We start from the raw sequence: 22,332 nt of genomic DNA, 5'->3' as shown, positions 1-22,332 counted from the left end.
TGGGGCGTTCTGCAGGAGGTTGGACTAGGTGAGTGAAAAGCTTTCATGGCGGGCTGTGAGGAAGGAGTTATGTCATCAATTGCCAGTACTGAGGTTGTACACATTGTCTTTGGGTGCCTGTTGGAGCCACTGCAGAGTTTAATCCCCCCCCCCCCGGGGTCATTCACTATTGTGTTTGCCAGGATACGGGGCAAAAAAGGTGGTGGCCCAAGAGTGCCCTTTGAGTGCAGGGGAGGATGCGCCCGACCCCCAGCAAAAGGTCTACTGTCCAGAGCCATGTTCCAACCACATATAAAGGAAGGCGGGCTCCACATTTACGGCACAATAGGAGGGGAGACGTCTTCACAAAATGTCCAGGTGCCAGGTGGCTGAGCCAGAGGGAGCCACAGGGCCTCCATGGAGTTCCAGGGGCCTGTCCGTGGGCCTCGGGGAGATTTCTGGAGTTGGGGTGTGTGTGGTGATGGCTCGCGTCCGGCCCGGGCTGTCCTACTGGGGGGGGGGGGGTGCGGAGACAGGGCCCCTCTCGCTGATCGGCCTTGGCCACAGTCCCTCGAGGCGCCGTCTCCTCCACTGGGCCCATTTTACAGATCGTGGCATCAGGCCTCCCACGCACCGCAGCGGACCCGCGGCCTCCCCGCGCCCCTTTCTCAGGTGCCCTGCGCCCGGGGCCAGCGCCCGCGGCGGCTTTCGGCGAGCCAGAGCAAGCGCTCGGCGGCTGAGGCGCGGCGAAAAGCCCACCCACCCGTCTCCTCCCCCTCCCCCGCCCGTCTCCCCCTCCCCTTCCCCTTCCCCTTCCCCAGCACAAGGCGTCCCTTTGTATTCCTTCCCATTGCAGGGGCAGGAGAGCCGGCGGGCGGGCTCCGCGCTGTAAACCTGCCGTCCCCGGCTCGCTCGCATCTCGGGCGCATTCCTGGCGGTCGCTTTTGCGTTGCTGGTCGGGGCGGGGCCGGCTGCGTCTCCTCCTCCCCCCCCCCTCGAAAAATCTCGCCTCCTGCCTCGGCGCAAGGGCTGCGCGGGGGGCCCTGCCGGTGCTCGGATGACTTAATCGGCGCCCCCCGCCCTCGCGCCCGCCCGTCCGCCCGCGCGCCATCCTCTCGCCGCCCCGCGGGGCGCCCGGGGGAGGCGCCGGGGCTATTTTTACGCGGGGAGCGCGTGGGGCCGGCGCTGTGGCGGCCGGGGGGCCGGAGGCGCACAAAGGGCTGGCCAGGATTGCGGCGGCGGCGGCATCCGCAGCCGCGCTGAGACCTGCCGCCGGTGGCCCGCCGTGGCCGACGGGAGCAGCCCTCCTCCCCACCTGACCGCCGCGCCATCCCCCTAGCCTCTGGCGGCGGCAGCGACTGCAGGGGGCCGCGCAGGAGGGGGAGGCGGCGGGCCCTGGAGCCCCTTCTTTGCTCTCGCTCTCTCTCGCTCGCTCGCTCTCTGGCGGCGGCGGCGGCGGCCCCGGAGCTGGTGCGGCAGGGCAGGCTGCGCGCCGGCGGGCCGGGTTGGCGGCGCTGCCCCTCCTCCGCCACCCTCCTGCCCCCGGGTTGGCATCGCTGGCTCGGCCGGCGGGGGGCAGGCCGGGGTGGGAGACCTTCGCCCAGGCTGAGCCATGCCGGGGGGCGGCCGCGGCTGCATCCGGCATCCGGGATGGGGCCAGAGGCTGCTGCTGCTTCTGCTGCTGCGGCGGCGGATCCCAGCATCTCCCCGCTGCCGGGGGCTCAGGAGGCAGAGGAGCCCCCGCCCTCGCTGCTGAAAGACAACGGGCGATGGGTGAGTGAGCGAGGGGGGGTAGGGGGACGTTGCCTCCCGGCCTCTGCTGCCCCTTCCCGCACCCACCTCCCCAATTCCCCTTCTGCTCGCCCCCCCCCCATCCCTGCCTGCCTGACTCCCTCTTTGTATTTGGACAGGGAACCGGGATGGTGGGCAGTTGGGGACAGACAGCATCTGGACGGGCAGTCCTCTGATGGCTCCTCAGGGCCAGCGGGGTGGTCACAATCGGCCCCTTCCCTGAAATGTGGCCAGCAAAAGCCCGCAATCTGCCCCACCATGCCAGTGAGGAAACCCCAAGCGCACTTCATGTTCCTGCCTCTGAGACTTTGTCATAAGCGTGCTTGTGTGTTGTGATGGAAAGGGACGACAGGGATGATCCCTGCTGTAGCTTATGCTATTGGAAGGGGACTTGTGGAGGAGGGGTCCTCCAGAAGCGTCCGAAGGAGGAAACCCACCTGTATCCGCAGGGGACATTTGCCACCTGAGCAAACCAAAGAGGCTTCCCTTTCAGAGATGCCGTAATCCCAGCATCTCTCTGTGTACCTGTGCACTGTAGGCAACACAAAGCCTTGATCACAAGCCCACTCTCGGTCTTCCTCTCCGCACTGTTCACCACACACACGCCGCACACACTTCTCAAGCAGCACTGGAAGCCCACAAACACACAAGCACTGCAGCAGCAACCCATCTGCTGCCCGCACTCTCCGTGCCAGGAGGGCATTGGTGGTGCATTTGTGCCAAGCCTGCAGCATTCTCTGGGCATCAAGCAGAGGGAGAAATAGTGGCAAGGGTACCGATGCCATCGGAATAAACAAACAGAGATATTTACGGTCCTACCTCCCCTTCTTACTCAGCTTTTAAAAAAAGAATCCCCTGACATGTTTTAATACACAGGCTATGGTTCATTTCCCACATCTTTAGGGCTCCTGGTAATGCTTCAGGATTTTGTCAGCTGTAGATCTATCCGTGTAGAAGTCTTCCTGTGCAGTTCGGTTGCTGTGAAATGTATGTAGTTGTCCACGCCATCTCCACAGAGATGTAGGGAGGGAAGCAGGGTCTGCGTTGCAGCTGTAGTCTGGCTTAGGCTGTATTCACAGAAATGGAAGGTGGGAAGTGGCAGGGGGGGGGATGATGAGAGGAAAGGATGGGCTATTCCCATATGGTCCCCTCCCAATTTGAGAGGGACACCTGCTGAGATACCTTGGCCCACAATGAAACCCTTTCCAGTCACCCCTAAAGAGCGACCTAACTCGATGTGAAAGGAGTGAAGAGCTGTAGCCGGTAGGACTGGACAGACAGAAAACCTATCCTGTACAGTGTTTAGCATTGTACTGTAGAGCAGTGGTCCCCAACCTTTTTATCACCGGGGACTGGTCAACGCTCAACAATTTTACTGAGGCCTGGGGGGGGGCAGTCTTTTGCTGAGGGATGTCGTTGCCGCCTGATCCCCTGCTCCACTTGCTTTCCCGCCGGCACCCCTGACTTCCCGCCTCCTGCTGGAGGGCGCTGACAGCAGCAGCTGCTCAGTGCCATGCCAAGGGGGAGCCCCAGCCATGGTAGCCACCGGAGAGCACCAAAGGTGAGCCGGCAGCAGAGTGGCAGGGCAGCCCCCGAGGCAGCAGCCGGGGAGTAGGACGAGGAGGAGATGCGGCCCGGTACTGGCTGATCCACGGACTGGTCCCTGTCTCCGGACCAGGGGTTGGGGACCACTGCTTTAGAGCAGCGGTCCCCAACCTTTTTATCACTGGGGACTGGTCAATGCTTGACAATTTTACTGAAGCCCGGGGAGGGGGTAGTCTTTTACCGAGGGACGTCGCCGCCACCCGAGACCCTGCTCCCCTTGCTTTCCCACCAGTGCCCCGGACTTCCCGCTGCCCACTGGGGGGCGCTGCGAGCAGCAGCTGCGCAGTGCCACGCTGAGGGGGAGCCCCAGCCATGACGGCCACTGGAGAGCACCAAAGGTGATCCGGGGACAAAGTGGCAGGGCAGCCCCCAAGGCAGCATGCGGGGAGGAGGAAGAGGAGGAGCTGCGGCCCGGTACCGATTGATCCAAGGACCGGTACCAGTCTCCGGACCGGGGGTTGGGGACCACTGCTTTAGAAAACAGTTTGCATGCAATTTCTCAGTGATTCTCACATATTTTCTTTAATCAAATTGTGCACTTTAGGTTAAAAGGATCAGCTGTCTGCTATGGACATGCAGACATTCTTATTATTTATTTGATTTATATCCCGCCCACCCCCGGAGGCTTGAGGCGGTCACAACACAATATACAATTTTAAAATCCCCTAATAAAATACCCCTTAAAACTAAGCTAAAACCCCATTAACCACAATTCAAGATGTAATGCGATACAAAAATCACAAAAATCCCTAATTTTCCCTGACTGGGGGAAATACCATTACATGATATGGATCTGTCTTAAAATGCATGCCGCTTTTGAAATATTCTGGGTTTTTGAATTTTAAATTTCTCACTTCTCAACCCTAGCAGTATCAAGCAGCTGTTCCATCTGAGGATTGTGAAGCCCAAACAGAATTATTACATGGCGAACAGAAAATGCATGGGAACATAGACTAAAAATACATGTTCACCATGTAATATGAAATTTTATAACATCCCCTTAAATCACATACACATTCATGCGGCATTTAGGGAAAAAGGGAGAACAAAAGGGAAGTAAGAGACTAGACCTCTTTGTCTACGTGTTGACTAGAGGGCCTGGGATTGGGCACGCAAGCTCTGCCCAACATCTGCATGAACATCTTCAGTGACACCTACACAGTCTGCTTTTCGGTGCAGCAGTCCTAATCATGTGGGAGATCCTACGTGCATAAATATGGTCTCGCTCCAGACGTTCATCAGAATGCATGGAGGGCCGGGGCTGGCAGGCGTAATCCTGCTTCCTTCCATGCACATGTGGACCAATATCTGAGGGGTTACTATCTCTGTAAAATGATATTAATCACTGACCTAACATTAACACCAGAGAGCCTCCCAGTAAATGATTTGTACAAACTTAGCTGTGGCCATTTATCTATTTTAGCTGTAAATGTAAGCTCTTGTTTTGTTTATGGTGGCTGTTTGGTTTGCAAAGTATGTAATGTTCCTACTGTTATTCCGGGAAACAGTCTCCTTCCCCAAGCAAAGACGAGTGCAATGGAGGATGACTTTGCAGCACTGGACAGGCATCAACATGCTCCCTTAATCTCTATGGTACATCAGTTCATCGCACTTTTCCTAAGCTTGGCTCAGAAGTATCCCCTTGGGGATACTTTCCCCTTACCAGCTCTAGGCCTAGATAACTCTGGATTTCATTAAAATACCTGTTCCCCCAGCCATGTTCTCCCAGGATGAGTGTTTTCTTGTTTTCTTTCAGAGTCACCTGTATTGGTGAGATTCTCTTAGGATCAAGATCTTCTTGTAAAATCCTGCTGGGTCCGTGGCCCCAAGGAAGTAAAACTGATCTTGATCAGGGCCAGGGCCTATTCAGCCCTGGCCCAGCCTGGTCTCCCTGTCTGAAAATTTGGCGGACAACTATCTTGAAGAGATCTACCAAAAAACCGACCAAGCCCCTCCCCCAGAAGGGTTTTAGTTATATGAAGAGATGACTTAATTTCAAAACTTGACTTAATTACTTAATTAATGACTTAATTAATGTTTTATGGTTATGATTTATCAAAATATATTGAATGTTTTTTAACTTGATGTTACCCACTGAGCCACCAGGGAAAGGTGGGATATAAGAATAAAATAATACTAATAGTTATTATTATAATTTTTTTTTAAAAAAACTTATTTCATTGACTTTGCACAAGCCACTGGTGTTAGCACTCCGAAATATTAATGCACCTTTCATGTAGCACCATGATAGCATCAAGGATATGTGTTGAGGATTCCACATCTGAAAATAAGTTTCGTGTGTCCAAAGCTTTTGTGCGTGTGTGCTTTTTGCAGCAGAGGATGAGGTCCTATCAAGCAGAATCCATAAAACAGTTTTCATTGGGCCTGAGCCGCCTGACCCTCCATGTCTTGCCATGTACCTGGGATGTCTTCGCACGTGAACACATTGCAAGTTGGAAGCACTGCTGACAACCACGTCTGTGTCTGCTGACTGGATGGACTATGCTGTGTCTGACTGGTCAGCTGCTTTCTTGAGAGCATATGGCTCAAAGTGCACTTTTATCCTTTATCCCTTTTCCCCTGAATATGTATTCAGACTCTGCTTGTGCTGTACATTTCGTTAACTTCTTTTTGAATCAGGAGCACCATGTTCCCACCAGAAAAAAGAGTAGCTCAGTTTTGTATTCCAGGGTGCAGAGGACACTGTGCCAACTTCCTTGCTGCAGAAGCAGATCTCTGCTTCTCTTTCTGCTTGAAGGATGTGTGCAGTGTAGGCATCCCCAACCAGGCCAAGCCTGTCCACAAGCTTCTGGTGTGGCGAGGAATAGGGCAGGTACCTTGTGTTGATGGACTATAGGGATGTTCAGGAGGATCCTGATCTATGCATCTGAACCATCACAGCATCTATCTGGTACCATTACAGCCAACTGGAGGGCTGCATCAGAAGGTTGTGCTACTGTCTGGAGCACCGTTAGAAGGCCTGCTTGGTTGCCAGGCCCTGTTCATGGAAGGTTTGGGCCATGGCTAATTCTCATGCTTGAAAAAAGCCTCTGGTCTGGTATGTAATGGACAATTTGGAGAAGAAAGCACAGTTGTTTTTCAGTGCGGTGATGTGGGCCTTCTTCTCTGCAAGGGCCTTTCTGAAGAACAGTGACACTTTGATCCTTCTGCGTTGGTTCTGTAATTAGTTGGGATCACTCCACAACCTCCTCTTACAAACAAGAGGTCATCTTGTTCCTGACCCAGTCTGGATGAACCTCTGACAGCATCTGCTTCATCAGAGCGCATGGAGTCCTTGGACTCTTGGTCGCTGCTGTCCTCTCTAGAAGGGCTTCCTATACCATCATGATTGTGGTCAGGGCTGAGAGTCACTTGCATATCTGGTGTTTGTCCTTCCCTTGCTGCTGATAGAGTCTTCCTAGTTCTGGATCACCTGCATAGTTGCTACTGTCCTCAGCACCAGGGTTAGCTGTCATCCCTGCTGAACCTGCATCTGTTTTCATGAAGGCATTGATCTGTTTGCTGGTCTGATCCAGTGTTGTAGTGAAGAATGGCTGCTTTGTTTTGTCTGCCACAAAACCCTTCAGAGCAGGACTCTTGGTATGCAGCTGGGTGTGTCTGTGGCAAACAGAAGATATCTTTTATGTGGACCGAGGCCTGCCATCTGGATTTGGCACAATGGAGGCTAAATGCCCATGGAATTCTTTCCTGCTCTAGTGATTCTGGATACTTCGTGAATTTTCTTACCTGAACTAATGGCTTACCTAAGACCTGGGGAGTTCATAACAGAATTTGAGCCAAGAACTTCCTTAACAATGTTAGTGGGCCGGATCACACGTGTGTAGACATCTCTGTATGTCTCATCACTTCATGATTCATTTCGTGATGGTAAAGAGTTGAACTTGTAAACTGGCTTCTTTGAGCACCGTGGCATTTGACGGGGATGTTTGGTTGCTTTTGGTGCTACTTTTGGTGTTAGATTTGCCCAGACTTTTGCATATGCCGGTCAACACTTGTTGTTGCAGTTTTGTGGGATGAGCATGCTTGTGTGAATCAGCTCTTAGTCTTCAGAAAATGGTACACCTCTGTTTTTTTGACGTTCAGCCACCCTCTCACTCACGCACACCCCCTTGTTGAGAGTAAAGAGAACTGAGTCATTCCCCCAACACATGCATGCACAAAAGTACAAACTGTGTCATACATAACACCTGCCCCCATTCTTGCAGCAGAGGTCAGGTACTCCAGAACCTCAAATGCCAAGAATAACATTCCATGTGCATACTCATTCCTTGAAGCTTTCTTTTCCCTCTTATAAGACAAGTTGACTTCTGTCTCATCACCCTTTGTTGTTACTGCTGTGGTTCCCTTTCTTGAAGAACAGCCCTGTAGTTAGTTCCCCTCTTCGTGCCCTCCAAGGATTTCTGACATGACACACCCTGGAACATCTATGGGCATGGCACATTGGCTCAGAAATCTAATCTCAGAGTTGAAATCAGTCTGGAATTGGCTAGTACAGATGACTGCTTTTCAGAGACCTGAAAGTGGTAGAGTTGTTACCCGAAACTATGCATGTTCGTTTCCCCCCACCGATTATGGACTCTGGTCAAATATGTTTTGTAGGTTTTTATAATGCTTCAAAAAACTGTAGATCATAGTGAAATGGGGGGGGGGGGAGAGAACTTTAGCTCCGCTGTACATCCTTCAGATGACTGAAAGATTGTCATGAGGGCCCAGCCTGAACTGAAGGGATAGTGAGGGGATCGCAGAGGGAACCTTCCACGTGAAGGGCAGAAGTCCCCCTGGCATCATTGGCACCATATTCTTTGCTGCAGCCCTGAAGGCAAAGACATTGTACTTTCTAAAAAAGCAGGCATAGGACATTTTTCTGTGACCTTTTGAGGGGGAAATGCCTTTCCCTGCTTGATGCCCTTTGAAAATTCCTGAATCTCTGCAGTCAGGGCTTGTAAAAAGTAGACTTGAAATGGGCTACCTCTGGCTCTTCTAGTATTTGGTCTAGTATCTGGATCTCCTGATTCAAGGTGCTTTTGCAGGAGCGACAGGAAGACTGCTGTTCTGCCTTGCCAGGCTGCTGTTGGACACCTCAGTGCCTTGGTATGGATTCCTTGAATGTGCAGAAGATCCTCTTAGATGTGGAGCATGGACACCCAGCAGCACCTCCTCCCCCCCCCATGGGTGCTGGTTTGCATTCAGAGGACTATTTCTCAAACTGGTGTCAAAGCCCTTGCTTCTATTACACTCCTGTTTCTTTTAATCGGGGATGCTTGTACTAAAATGTCATGGTTCCTTGCGCTTCCCCCAGGCACATGAATATGCTGTGGTCTCTTCATCAGTGGAAACATAAGAAAGATTTCAGAAAAGAAACAGGTCTCTGGGTTGTATCTAGGAATGGTTCTGAGTTTTAAGAGCATGATGATTGCTATAACTTTCAATGTGTTAACGAGACAGGCTCATACTTTTGACAGCCCTTCAGAGAACTCGGGGTAAAACCAAAGTTTGGAAGACTTATGCATTAAGCTGTCGCAGAAGCCAAAGGATGTGTCTCTACTCAGAGTTTATGTGATTGTGCATCTACTGCCTACTGAGGTTTCGTGACTGTTTCCCATTTGTGTATGCTGACATTGTGTACAGTGCTCACTCGAGCAAGTCTCCTCCAACAGTGCTTGTATAGCACCTGCATGTCATTTTGTGTGCATACATGCACACGGTGGGCACAATACGATATGTGCACAGTGCTAAGATATCTATGCAAGGTCCAGAATTGGAAGACATTCTAATTACTGTGAGAACTTGGGTCTGTTAACTTTTCCTGGCAATGATCCTGTACCTTTTAAAATTACGCAAGAAGCAGAAATTCAGTGGGGAAAGGTTTTTCCACCACATGCTGGGAAAAGCTCTGCTGCTGTTGAAGATGGACATCCTACCAGGAAAAGGTTGGCAGCCTTTCATAGCAGCAGTGATTGTCAGAAGAGGCCTGCTGGATCAGACCTCTGCTCCATCTAGTCCAGCACATTGTTCACACATCAGCCAAAACAGTGGCCCCAGAGGACCTACAAACAGGGCATAAAGACCCAGGCCTTCCCTGATGTTGCCTCCTAGCACTGGCATTCAGAGGTTTATTGCAATGGAAAAGAACTGCTTTAGGGAGTTTCCTTTCTTGGAGGATGGAAAGACTTGACAGACAGCTCATGTAGGCATGTGTAATATACACAAACAAAGGTCTGTATCAAACAAGTTTTTCTCAGCTCCTGAGTGGGGATGCATTTGAGTTTCGTAGGGACAGAACTTCTCTTTACCTGGCCCTCCCCTGCCAACCTGACTCTCCCCAAATCCCAGCATGGGACAATCTCCGGTCCCTTGATCTGGCCTGTCTATTGCTGACAGGAAACCTGGGCAGCCCCTGTGCTATTCATCCTGCTATTCATGTTGGTCCTCATAAAATGCTTAGTAGCTATGGTAGCCCAGAGTCAACACCCGGCTTAAACGTCCATGCTCGTAAGCCTAGGCTAGCCATTTGTGCAAATAAGGACCGTGTCTCTGTGTGTTTGTGCATAACCTGATGCACTTGATGCTTGTGCCTTCTCTCGCCCTTGTCATTGTGCATTGATCTAGCAGCCGGGAGATAAACTCTGCATTGAGACAGGGATCTCATTAGAGGAGATATCCTCTAGTAGAGATCCCATTACAAGCTGTCTTGAGAATAGCATTTGGAAGATAAAAGCACCTGCCTTCCTCCCATCTTGGCCTCCCATTGGACAGTGGATAGATCGGACAAAGGAGGGAGGAGGGGAACGTGGACCAGGGAGGGCACAAGTGGGCAGCAGGCACCAAAGGCCAGGAGCTCTTCCCACAGAAGCCCCATCAAAGTGGCGGACAGGACTGATGGTGTGCGGAAACTGGTGTGAGCTTGTCTGCCCTTTGTACATTGTTGGGATTTCTGCCCCAGTCAGAATGGGATGCCCTCTGAGGAGGAGGCGGAGCTGATAAAGGCTGATGCAGCATGCAGAAATGCCAGGCTGGAAGTCCTGGGGAGGATGAGGAGTGAGTGCTTGGCAAAGAAGCCTGGCGCCTACAGCCACTTTGCCCTCGTAACAGCACACTGGCTGTCCATTGGGCTGGCTTTCTCCTTCTGCTTCCCTGGGTGTCCAGCTGCCTGTGTGCCCGAAACAGAAGGGGGTAGAGAACAAGAAGAATAGTGGCTCAGAGAGTGGGAGGTGCAGGCAGCGTCACAGGTGTACACTTCTCTCTGAGCGCCCTTTCAAGCTGCCAATGAGACAGCGAAGGAGAGGAGCGGCTTGAAGTACACATTGTCCCTCTCAAATCGGAAAGAATGTGCCCACGGCACAAAATGCCTCCCTTGGCTCCAGGGCAATTGTTCAGGTCTGAGATATACAGACCTGGGGGCCGGGCAGCAGCCATCAAGGGCTAAATGGCTTCTGGGACTGCATGGGGGTCCTGGACAGGCTTGCTTGCTAGATCCTGGGTTAGGTCCTAGCTACCAGCTGCCCCGCAGGTGGCCAGAACTGGGGGGGGGGGGGAGATCTGGGCATGTATGTGGAACCTGGAGAGGGCAGGGCTTGAGGAGGAAAGGGACCCCAGCCGGGCACAGTGCCTGAGAATCCACTCTCCAAAGCAGCCACTTTTTCCAGGTGAAGAAATCTTTGTCGTTTGGAGACAAATTGTAGTAGCAGGCAATCTCCAGGCCCCGGCTGGAGGCTGGCAACTATACAAAGGGTGCTGTAAACAGGCTGCTATACCTGGTACCCTTGCATAGCCTCCTCCCTTGCCTTTCTTCCTCTCTTTGCAGGTCCACAGCTGCTCTGCATGCCCTGGTGATGGTGTGGATTGATAAATGGTCCAGTCAAGGTGCCAGTTCTGATACAGCGGCAGAGGAGCTCTTGGCTAAGGATAAGGTGCTTCTAGGTCTGGAGTAACAGGCTGTTTCCAAGGAGGGGACTAGAACAGCATGTCATGGACTCTGGGCCATTTCAAGGCTTGTACACAGGCACAGTAGTAGCCAACAAATAACAAAGATGGGTGGAAATTCCTAGGGTCCAAAGGAAGAACAAGAAGGGTTGCTGAAGGGTGCACACACACATAGACATTAGGTAGGAGGCTCAGGAAATGTGGGCAGTGAACCTTTGTGGAAAACTCAGGGTAACAAATGTCCTTAATAATGACAGCAGATCAATCAGCAATAGAGTCCATTTAAATTTAGAGCTGTACTTTTAGATCCCTTTGATCGAACATTTCCTTAGGCTAATAGGCACGTCCTAAGCAACAAAGACACACTCCCCGAATCAAGGGCAGGGATTCTGCATTTGCAAGGGAGACCATATCTAATGGAGGATGGTTCTGAAGAAGAGGCATTTTTGTAACTGTTTTGTGCACACCTGTGCGTACCTGCACTTTTGCACACTCCATTAGACACAGGAGCTCTGCCTCTTTCGGTCCCCCAAATCGTGTTTTAGAAAGAGGCAATTGTACGCCACTTTGGGACACCTTCCAGTAATTAAAAAACGGGGTATATAAACCAGCTCTTGATTTTAATTCAAGGCGGCCATGGGAAAGGGAAGGTGGCTGACTGGGAGGAGGTGCTTAACCTGTGTGGTACCTGCCCTCACTGTGGTTCTATGGGCCTCAAAAGAAAGTGCTCGTGGCATGGATCAGCCACATCCCATCTGGTTAGACCTTCAGCCCTGGGCCATTTCGGACCACTCACTCTCTCTCCGCTTAATCTATCGCACAGGACTGCTATGAGGATTAAAGGGGGAAATCCTTGAATGCTGCCCTGAATCGGTTGGATGAAAGGCAATGGGATAAATGGGATAAATCCAAAAACAAAAGCCATCTAATGCCTTTTATCCAGACCAACCAGCAGATCGCAACACAGGGCACTGGCTTCCTCCAGAATCCTGCACCAGGCTAGACGGCTGGAGAGTCTGCTTCTAGCCTGCTGTTCCCTCCTGTCTGTAGGCTCTGTCTGGCTTTGTAATGCTAGCTCATTGGCTATTCATCACTTTTCTTGTGTTTTATTGCAATTTACTTTGTAAGCTGCTTTGAGCAGGCACAGGGGCTCATGGGAATTGTAGTCCATTGACATCTGGAAGGCCACAGTTTGACTACCCTTGCTCTAAATGAACACAGATGCTTCAGGAGGGGATGCTTGCTTCGTCCGAGAGAAGCTGCATCCTCTGTTCATTTCCCCCTTGTCTTTGGTGGCTTAAGGATCTAGATACTGTGCCAGCCTCATCTTTTAATCATAACTGAGAGCATCCTCCATCTGATGCTGAGCATTTGTCTCTTTCTTTATTCACCAGTGCCTAATTTTTCAAAAGGAGAGGGCTGGCTGACCCGGAAGCCAGACGCCATGTGAAGCCCCTGCCTCTGAACCTTGCATTAGTAAGGACAGGCTGGGGTCACTCAGTGGTGTGAAAGAAAGCACTCTGTGCATGCTTGGTGCTGTTATCTTTTAATTAGTTAACACATTCCTGAAGTCAGCCTTGGTACCAGAAAAAGATTTGGCTGCTGAGGTTGGGGAAAACAGTTTAGATAAAAATGAAGCTTTATTCCGGTTAAATGACTAAAACAAATGCATCTTAGTGGTACTATCAGTTGGTGGTCAGCCACAGATCAGTTGGGTCAGGCGTTTCGGCTGCCGAAACAGCCATTCTAGCCCAAAGCTTTGGGCTGGAACAGCCGCTTCGACAGCCGAAACGCCCAACCCTAGTTGTGCGTCTCCAGGCATTATCTGTTCAGGCCAAACAAAATACATCCCTTCCTCTGCAGGGTCCTTAGGAGAGCAGTGGCACCAACTACATATCTTCACTGTGAATCGACAGGAAGCTTCTCCTGGGTAAACAAGGAGGGTGGCCAGCGTTTCCCAGCTCTGCTCCCAGGTCTTTACCACCAGCTTGGGGTGCACGGGAAGGTCTTCCGATCCCTTTTGCTCCATGACAGGAAAAGTTTCAGCTGCTTAATCTCTGTGATAAAGATGCAGGAGCCAGGAAAAAAAAAAGCTGGCCAGAAAAAAAAGCTGGCCACCCAGTACCAATGTACGTAACCTCGGTGCAATAAATAAGAGTCCAGGCACATGATGCTGAGTCAGAGCCTCTGAAGTATCTGGATCAGTAATTCCCAAGCGGAATACTTTAAGAAATATTTAATTATTGACTAGGTCCCAGAAGCCCTGTGTGTGTGTGTGTTAAATTTGTCTCTTGCATCTGTGCATGAGTCACGGGAGAATCATCCCCCTGAGATGAGGCTCTTCGTTGTGCCCCTGCACTGAGTCACTGCACTGCCATGGATGGATGATTAGAGGCTTCCCTTCTTCCAGTCAGAAAGAAGCTAGGATTCCCAGAATAATGACTCACCATGACACACAGGGAAGTGGACTTTTCTGAGGAAATATCATCCTTGCAGGTTCTTTATGGAAACTTTTTTTGTGATGCCAGAGGAATGGATCCTGACTCCGGTTTTCCTTTAGAACAACAGGGTTGTTCTTTTGCAAGGCTGGGAACCCCCAGGCTAGATGCTACTTCTGCTGGCGAAACGCTAGCTTATTTATTTACAATACCATCCTGCCTTTCTGCCATGTGCTCAAGGTATAGGTTGGGAGATAGCTCTGGGTTGGGAGATACCTGGAGATGTTTGGGGTGGAGCCTGAGGAGGGCAGGCTTTGGGGAGAGGAGGGGCTTCAGTGCCTAGAATCCACTTTCCAAAGCAGCCGTTTTCTCCAGGTGAACATCTCTGTTGCCTGGAGATTAGTTGTCATAACAGGAGATCTCCTGCTACCACCTGGGGGTTACACAACAAGCCAAGGTCACTGGGCAAAATAATTCAACTTGATTACATGCACTCAAACACATTTTTTAAAATGAAAATAAGGTGAATATTCCTTTAAGAGAGTGCAAATAAAGTTCTCTCCCCCCCCCCAGCCCTCCCCCCATTATATCATCAGATTATAGGCTCATCACTGATGTCTATATGAAGATCTGGTAAACCCCTCTTTCACCATCTTTCACTTCCTCAGTGGACCCACATTCCCAGAAGGATAAGTATAAAAGGGTGCCCCAGAGTGACCTCAGTAGAAGACATACATCGTAGAAGAATTTTTCACAACATTATCCTGGGTCATGTCTGTTTTTTCAGGTATAACGATGTTTCCTTGGGCTGTATAGACTTTTTGCAGTTGTGAAGAATTCTAGGATGTATGTCTTCTATTACGGTCCCCCTTGGGAACTCTTTTAGGCTTATCCTTCTAATAATGTGGGTCCTCTGAGGAAGCATGACATGGCAAAACGGAGGTTTACCCGGTTTTTGTGTGGACCTCAGTGACAAACCTATAATACGATATAATGATTTGGTAAAAACATTTTTAGTGCATGTATGGTTTAATCAAGTGGGATTGTTTTGCACAGTGACTTTGGCTTGTTGGGTATGTGCCAATATGTACTTTTGGTCCACCTTTTGTCTTCATATCATTTGGGGTTGAATAACTTCTCAAGGTGGCTCACAATAAACTAATCCTCACAAACTAGGACTATCCCATATCCACTTCAAAAGCAGAGGACCACATGACTGAAATCTCATCATCATCATCAGTATAAATAAAAGGTAAAGGTAAAGGTATCCCCTGTGCAAGCACTGGGTCATGTCTGACCTTTGGGGTGACGCCCTCTAGCGTTTTCATGGTAGACTCAATACGGGGTGGTTTGCCAGTGCCTTCCCCAATCATTATCGTTTACCCCCCAGCAAGCTGGGTACTCATTTTAGCAACCTCGGAAGGATGGAAGGCTGAGTCAACCTTGAGCTGGCTTTTTGGGATCGAACTCCCAGCCTCATGGGCAGAGCTTTCAGACTGTATGTCTGCTGCCTTACCACTCTGCGCCACAAGAGGCTCTTAAAGGTAAAGGTATCCTCTGTGCAAGCACCAGGTCATGTCTGACCCTTGGGGTGATGCCCTCCAGTGTTTTCATGGCAGACTCAATACAGGATGGCCTTGCCAGTGCCTTCCCCAGTCATTACTGTTTTTACCCCCCAGCAACAATCTGGGTACTCATTTTACCAACCTCGGAAGGATGGAAGGCTGAGTCAACCTTGAGCCGGCTGCTGAGATCGAACTCCCAGCCTCATGGGCAAAGCTTTCAGATGGATGCCTTACCACTCTGCGCCACAAGAGGCTCCTAAATAAATAAAACAAACACATAAATCTGACACACAGAAAACTAAATATCAAGGGAAAGATTTGTAGCCTTATTGTGCTAGTTTCCCATGCAGAGGGAACATTTTTTCCATGCAGAAACATTCAGTGACACGAGCCCTCAACCGTCTGCATGCTGTTACCACCCCGGCTGCTGCCGGAAGCGAAAGAAGCCATAGCCCTCTCAGATCCAGCCCGGAGCCTTTTTCAAACTATGGAACTTCAGCCCTGATCAGAGTTGCCTTTGGATTCCTGAGCTATTAGGCTTGCTTGAAAGTTGTGGCTTCCATTTAATGAAACTGCAAGAAGTGCTTCATCGACTCAGCAAGGAGCCAGCCAAACAGCCACATGTTTTAAAAATGTCTTTCTCACTTATGCCTTGCAATTCTTGTAATGGCAATTGCTGTGTTGTCTTTAGCTTCACTATTAGGATACTTCTCTAGGCGTTGGCCAACAATTGAGAATAAATGTTGCAAGTAAGGAAGAGAGCAACTGAAGCTTAGGCTGGAGACGGCAGGATCACCCTTCATTTCTTCTTTGTATCCATTCATTTGGGACACTTTTGGCAAAGCTATAATAATGAGAAGGACCTTCTTCCCGTACCTTGAGAAAGAGAAAAAAAATCAACAACCCACTGCTGGTCTTGGGAGAAAGCCACAAGGACTTGCTCAGTGCTTATGTTTTAGGCTCTGAGACTACCAAAGTGCCGCTGGGCCACCTCTGAACATGGTCTCGGGCCCTAATCATGGCCAGGCAAGGACAGCAGGAGCAGAAGGACTTGGACAGTCTTTGCAATACATTGGTTTCACTCTTTGGTGGAATATAAAGCACATAACAAGCATGGGCTGGAAATATAATTAACTGAAGAATTGCATTTGGTGGCCAATTTATAGCAATCAGTCCCAGGTGGGAAGGAAGAGCTCTAGCACCAGCTTGCAGAATAGGTAGCAGCACCTCCATGAAGAGAAACCTGCAGTTGAACCAAGCAAGCTTCATGGTGACGGTTTTCTGAAGGAGCTGGAAGGCAACTGCAGGGTGGGTTTGAGTTAGCTGTGTCCCTCTGTTATCTCTAGTTGCTTTTATCATTCTTCTGACTCTGAGAAAGATTCTGTCATTGGCTTTTCTCGTGCTGCTGATGTTGTCCGATAGACTTTCTTTAAATAAACGTACATTAGATGTGAAGTTTATGGGCCAGCTTATTGGGGGAGTGAATGCAGAGTGAGGGTTTGAGGCTGCTCTGAATTTTCCTCTTATGAATCAGCTGCTGTTCTTAAGAGGCTGCAATATGCTCTTTGCTTAGAAGAGATTCCTGTTGATTTCACTACTGATATTGTGAGGCTCAGACTGATAATTCTTTTATGTCTTTCTTGTTGGTTATTTTGCCTTTCTTCTAAGGTGCTCAAGGCAGTGAGGGTGGTTCATTCTTCTGACAGCCCTGTGAGGTAGAGATCAACTGATCCAGGGTCACCCAGGGGGCTTTCTGGTGAATGGGTCAGTGCTAGGCTAATATAGCCTTCCCTACATTTTTCAAGAAATGACCTTATTTGTGATTTATTTTCCAAAAAATGTGCCAAGGATTGGCTGTAAGGCCTCAGTACTGTGTAACTAGGAGCTTCATAGAATGAGAGGGAGGAAGATATTCCATTAAATACAATCAGGCTTACTTATGGATTAATCTTCAATACTATTAGGCTGTTTTTTGTGTAACTGGTTGGTTTGAAGACTGGAGTCTTTTGCCTTTCCAATCTTAAACTGTGAAGAGATGCCCTCTCTCTACATACATTAATATATTTGTACTCTGCTCCCCCTGGCTACAGTGTACAACCTTGTTCTCCCCTTCTCTGTTTTATCCTCACAACAACTCTGTGAGATAGGTGAAGGTATGAGATAGTAATTGGCCCATAATCACCCATTGAGCTTCCATGGCTGAGTGGGAGTTCTATCTGGGTCTTTCAGATCCAAGTCCTAACTATTCCCCTATGCTAGCAGGGTTCTTGAGTTTATTCTAAGCACAAGTATAACAGATTGGAACTGAATGGTTAAAATTTCTTTGAAGCTGGAAGATGGACTGATAGGAAAAGCTTGACCTTCTGTATCCCCCCCCCCGCCCTTTGCATGGCAGGCATTAAAGGTAGAGGAGAGCTGGCAGGGAATGATTTATTTCATAGTTTGTACGCTCCTTTAGACTTGAGTGTGCAGAAACTGGACATAATCTCCTTTGGTAACAGGAACTGCCCCCTGCACGCTTCACTAATCTATATGGAAACAAGCTCTGTTGGCTTCAGTGGAGGAACCAAGTCATGCGTGTAATGAGCTGTGATCCTAAGCACACTTGCAGCCTGATCCTATTAAAATGAAGAGGCTTGGACACACCTAAATGTTAAGACTGGCCTGTTTGAAGGCAAGTTCCCATTGCGTTTGTTGGAATGGGCTTTTCATAAAAGGTTGAAGACAGCTGACTTGTTGAGATGCACCTCTAGTTAATATCAGGAGACACTCTTTTAAAATGGCCACACTGCGTAAAATCTCCTGCTCGTCTGCAGTCTTCTTGGTGTAATTGCTATGTTGGTTTTAGTTACATTAGGCTACTTATTATAGCATTAGGAATAATTAGGAACAAGCTGCAAACAAGCCTGTACGAAACATTCTAGTAAACATGGGGGAATTGGCTGACTTCTGAAGGCACCAGTGTTTCCTGTAAATAATGGAGTAGTGGTGATATTGGCTTCTCTTCACTTGTGTCCAAAGGGTACATCTAAATATATATATTGGTTTTAAGTTATAACTTTTGGGTTTCCCCAGAAATCCTGGGAGTTGTCATTTAGAACTGGTGGAGACTTCTTATACTACTTTTGGGGAACAAAGCCAGCATTCCTAGGAAGAGGGAATTATCTGTTTCTTGCAGTTGATTAGAGCAGTGGTCCCCAACCCCCGGGCTGTGGCCCAGTGCCAGGCCGCGAAGGCCTCGGTACCGGGCCGCAGCTCCCTCTTCCCGCCGCCCCCGCAGTGAGAAGCTCACCAGGCTGCGAGCAAGTCGGCCACCGAAGCGGCCGATTAACTTGCGGCCCAGCAAGCTTCTTGCTTCGGGGGGGGGGGGGGGAGAAGCTTGCCGGGCTACAAGCTAATCGGCCGCTTTGGCGGCCGATTTCCTTACGGCCTGGAGGGGCGGGGAGAGGGAGCCGCGGCCACCAGCATGCTGGCGGCACAAACGCTCATGCGCGGACTGGCCGCGCATTTTTATCCAGCAGGGGCGCAAACGCGCACACGTGGCAAGTCCGCTCATGCGCAGTGCTGCTGCGTGTGCGTGTTTGCGCCCCCGCCGGACGCAGACGCGCACGTGTGGCAAGTCCGCGCATGCGTGTTTGCGCCGGGGCTGCTGCGCGTGCTCGGGGCCCCAGGTTGCCCTCTCCCCCTACCCCAGCACAGCGGTCCGCGGCCTGCAAAAGGTTGCGGACCGCTGGATTAGAGCATTACACAGTATCATCAGTAAGACACAAAGTTTGGCCAAAAGGGTTATGTACATTAGGAGCTGTGATGTATTCTACTTGCAATCTGTTTGAAAACTGATGACTCCTGGGTGTAAACTGCACACTTTCAATGCACTTTAGAAGTAGATTTTCCTGTTCTGCACAAGAAAATCCAGCTACAAAAGGATATTGAAACTGCATTATCCAAAGTGTGTGGAATGGGCCCGGTGGGCCAAATGGTAGAATAGTACATGAGCATGATCAGGGTATGGGTGACATAGTGTGAAAACAAAACTGGGTAGTCTACACTCAGCAGGCTTTCTCAACTAGGGTTTCTCAACTGGAGCTTCTTGACAACCCTGAAAGGGTTTTCCGAATGGGTGGGAGTTAGTTAATTTTTAAATATATATTTTTTAATTGTTAAACATTTATTGGGTGATATGACCATAAGGAAGGTCAAGCGTCAAAGAATTGAGGCTTTTGAACTCTGGTGCTGGAGAAGACTCTTGCGAGTCCCTTGGACTGCAAGGCGAACAAACTAGTCAGTCCTAGAGGAGATCAGCCTGGACTGCTCCTTAGAAGGCCAGATCCTGAAGATGAAACTCAAATAATTTGGCCACCTCATGAAAAGGAAGGACTCCCTGGAGAAGAGCCTAATGCTGGGAGTAATCAAGGGTAAAAGAAGAAGGGGATAACAGAGAATGAGGTGGCTGGATGGAGTCACTGAAGCAGTTGGTACAAACTTAAATAGACTTCGAGGAATGGTAGAGGACCGGAAGGCCTGGAGGATCATTGTCCATGGGGTTGCAATGGGTCAGACACGACTTCGCACCTAACAACAACAACATGGCCATATACGGCCATATTGACCTCCTCCCCCCTCCCCAAATGGCCAATGATGGGACTGAAGGGGGTGGGAAGAAGAGGGGCCCTGGGTGGTGTACTGTTATACTTCTTGACCATATTCTGCATGCTCGAGTCACTTCTGGGGTTTCTTGAAGCCTGAAGAATGTTTCAGGGGTTTCTCAATGGTAAAAAAGTTGAGAAAGGCTGATCAATGAGCATCTCCATAGACTCCCCTCTCTCAGTTCAGCAAGATAGTAAGAGTTGTGACATCTCTGGACTCTCTGACTCTGAGGGCCCAAGCCAGATTTGATGTGGGGTGGGGTCTGCAGGTCAGAGCCTTTATCCTGCATGCAGAAAGTCCCAAGGATCAGGCCTCAGCTTCTCCACTGCTGTCCTGGGTAGGAGTGTTCAGATAGTCCTCTCTATGCAGCTATGTATCGATTGCACATGGCAGTGCCCTTGGGCCACTGTCCTCCCCCACATTATATCAAACTCCCCTTTTGCAGATAAAAAGAAGACTGAGATGTTGAAATCTGAAACTCTCCCCACTTTTTTTCTTTTTTTTGCTTTTGAACCACAATGGAACTGAAAGTTTTCTTAAGCAGCTCATGTTTCTCCATTTAAGTGCTGCTACCAGCCAGAGAAGACTGTGCCGAGTTAGATCCACCAAAGTTCTGATTAAGTACTTGGCAGCTTCATACATTTGTAATATGATGTCTTTTTCCTTACTTGAAAGCAGCTGTATTGGGGGGCAGCATTAACCTTTCCCCCATGTACTACTATTTTATCAACTAAATTTCCCTTTCCTCAAACTTTTATTTAATCCTGCTAGGAGGAAAAAATGCAGGTACTTATATACTCCTTTCCCCGACAACGCTGGTAACAGATTTATGGGTTCGATTTAGGTTGGAGTCATGTGTGTTAAGCACCTGACAACACCTTCTTCCCTGATCAAATTAGCCTCTCTGTCCCCAGCTGGCTCAGTGGGTTTCCAAATATTTTATTAGCAGGGCCTGCCAAGAGAAAGAAGTGGAGTTTCAGGACTCCACACCGCAAAGGGCTTCAGTGCCTCTAAGAGATTTGTGCAAGGGGCAACTATAATTTCTCCTGTTATAGTGCATATTGTGCCAATCGGTAGCAAGTGTTCAAGTTGTACCAAATCCTCTTCTTTATTGTTCTGGATTCTTCATGCTCAGTAGTTGAGACAATGAGCAGACGTGGTTGCTTAATTAGATTTCTTCTTGGCTAGGAGGTGATGTATTTTGACTGGTTCTCTCTTTGCAGAGCAGGAAGTTCAAATCATACCATGGAATAGGCCTAAGGCCATTGAGTCTGTTTGGTTGATGCTGAAAAGTTTCCAGCTGTCAAAGGTGCAATCGGGGTTGCCAAGGACTACCATGGGCCCCAAGACAAAGATTTCCTCTGGGCTCCCTGCACATAGCATGGATCCAGTCCAAACACGTGTTGAATCTGTGTGATGAGGGAGCATCCGTTTTTCTGTCATTGGTGCTGGGACTGGCAGGAGCATTCATTCTGGCATTGGTGCATCCACACACGCAAGAATTTTGTGCCCACATGAATCCATCAGCTGTCATTTTCACTGCACACATACACACACACACACCCGCCACAAGCCACTTTTAGTTATTTTCCTCCCTTAAATAAAGCTGCTGATGTATTAGGCTTGCCAACCCTCAGGTGGGGCCTGGAGATCTCCCCAGAAGACTGAAGTCAGTTCCCTTGGAGAAATGCTTTGGAAGGTGAACTTTATGTCAGTGTATCCTACTGTGATTCCTCCCTGCTCCAACCCCACACTTCCCAAGCTGCCCCTTCAAAATCTCCAGGTATTTCCCAACCCAAAGTAAGCAGCCCTACTTAGGTTATAGCAGAATAACTTTTGTGGTCTACTAATTCCTCTGAATTCTTCATCTCCATTTAAAAAAATATCCCTCCCTTTTGTGTTGGGGAGGCTTAGCTATCACAACAAAGAGATCTGGGCATTTATTGATATCAAAATGAAGGCTGGGAATTCAGAGTATCATGACAATAGCTCGCTATTATGGTTATTGTGATATATTGTAGAAGTAGTCTATGATGACCAGAAAAAGTCCTCTGGTGGTGCCAGAGGAAAATGGTGGCTATGTACCAAAGCAAGGGAAATGGTATTAGTGCACTGGAATCTTCAAAAAATATGCACCTTTCTGTCAAATGATTTGCTAAATTCTTTCTGGAAAGATCCTCCTAAAAAAAGTTTGAGAGAGAGCATGTTGAGGCAGGGGAAAACCTGGGAAGTGAATGATGAAAGGGTTATATTTCCTTTCTCAAAAAAAAAACCTGCTGCAGTTTAAAATCCAAAGTAGGAAAGGACCTCTAGATTAGCGATCCCCAACCTGTGGGCTGCGGACCACATGTGGTCCTTCGACT

The 22,332-nt window shown here is 49.3% G+C and overlaps 1 protein-coding gene across 3 annotated transcripts in view; it reads left to right on the top strand.

Moving 5' to 3' along the window:
* The first annotated feature begins 813 nt into the window (after window positions 1–813).
* The window catches only part of MGAT3 (beta-1,4-mannosyl-glycoprotein 4-beta-N-acetylglucosaminyltransferase), a 65,888-nt gene continuing 44,369 nt past the window's right edge, over window positions 814–22,332 (top strand). The window contains exon 1 of one of the 3 annotated variants that reach the window (XM_077339454.1): window positions 814–1,752. The gene's annotated coding sequence lies outside the window, so the exon portion shown is untranslated. Of the gene's footprint in view, window positions 1,753–15,438; window positions 16,631–22,332 lie in introns of those variants that run through there. The other 2 variants (XM_077339453.1, XM_077339456.1) reach the window with 2 other exon arrangements.

Source organism: Paroedura picta, chromosome 5 (genome assembly GCF_049243985.1).
Source record: "Paroedura picta isolate Pp20150507F chromosome 5, Ppicta_v3.0, whole genome shotgun sequence".
Classification (NCBI taxonomy): Eukaryota; Metazoa; Chordata; class Lepidosauria; order Squamata; family Gekkonidae; genus Paroedura; species Paroedura picta.
The sequence above is the reverse complement of the archived record's forward strand: the minus strand, read 5'-3'. Positions and strand labels throughout refer to the sequence as shown.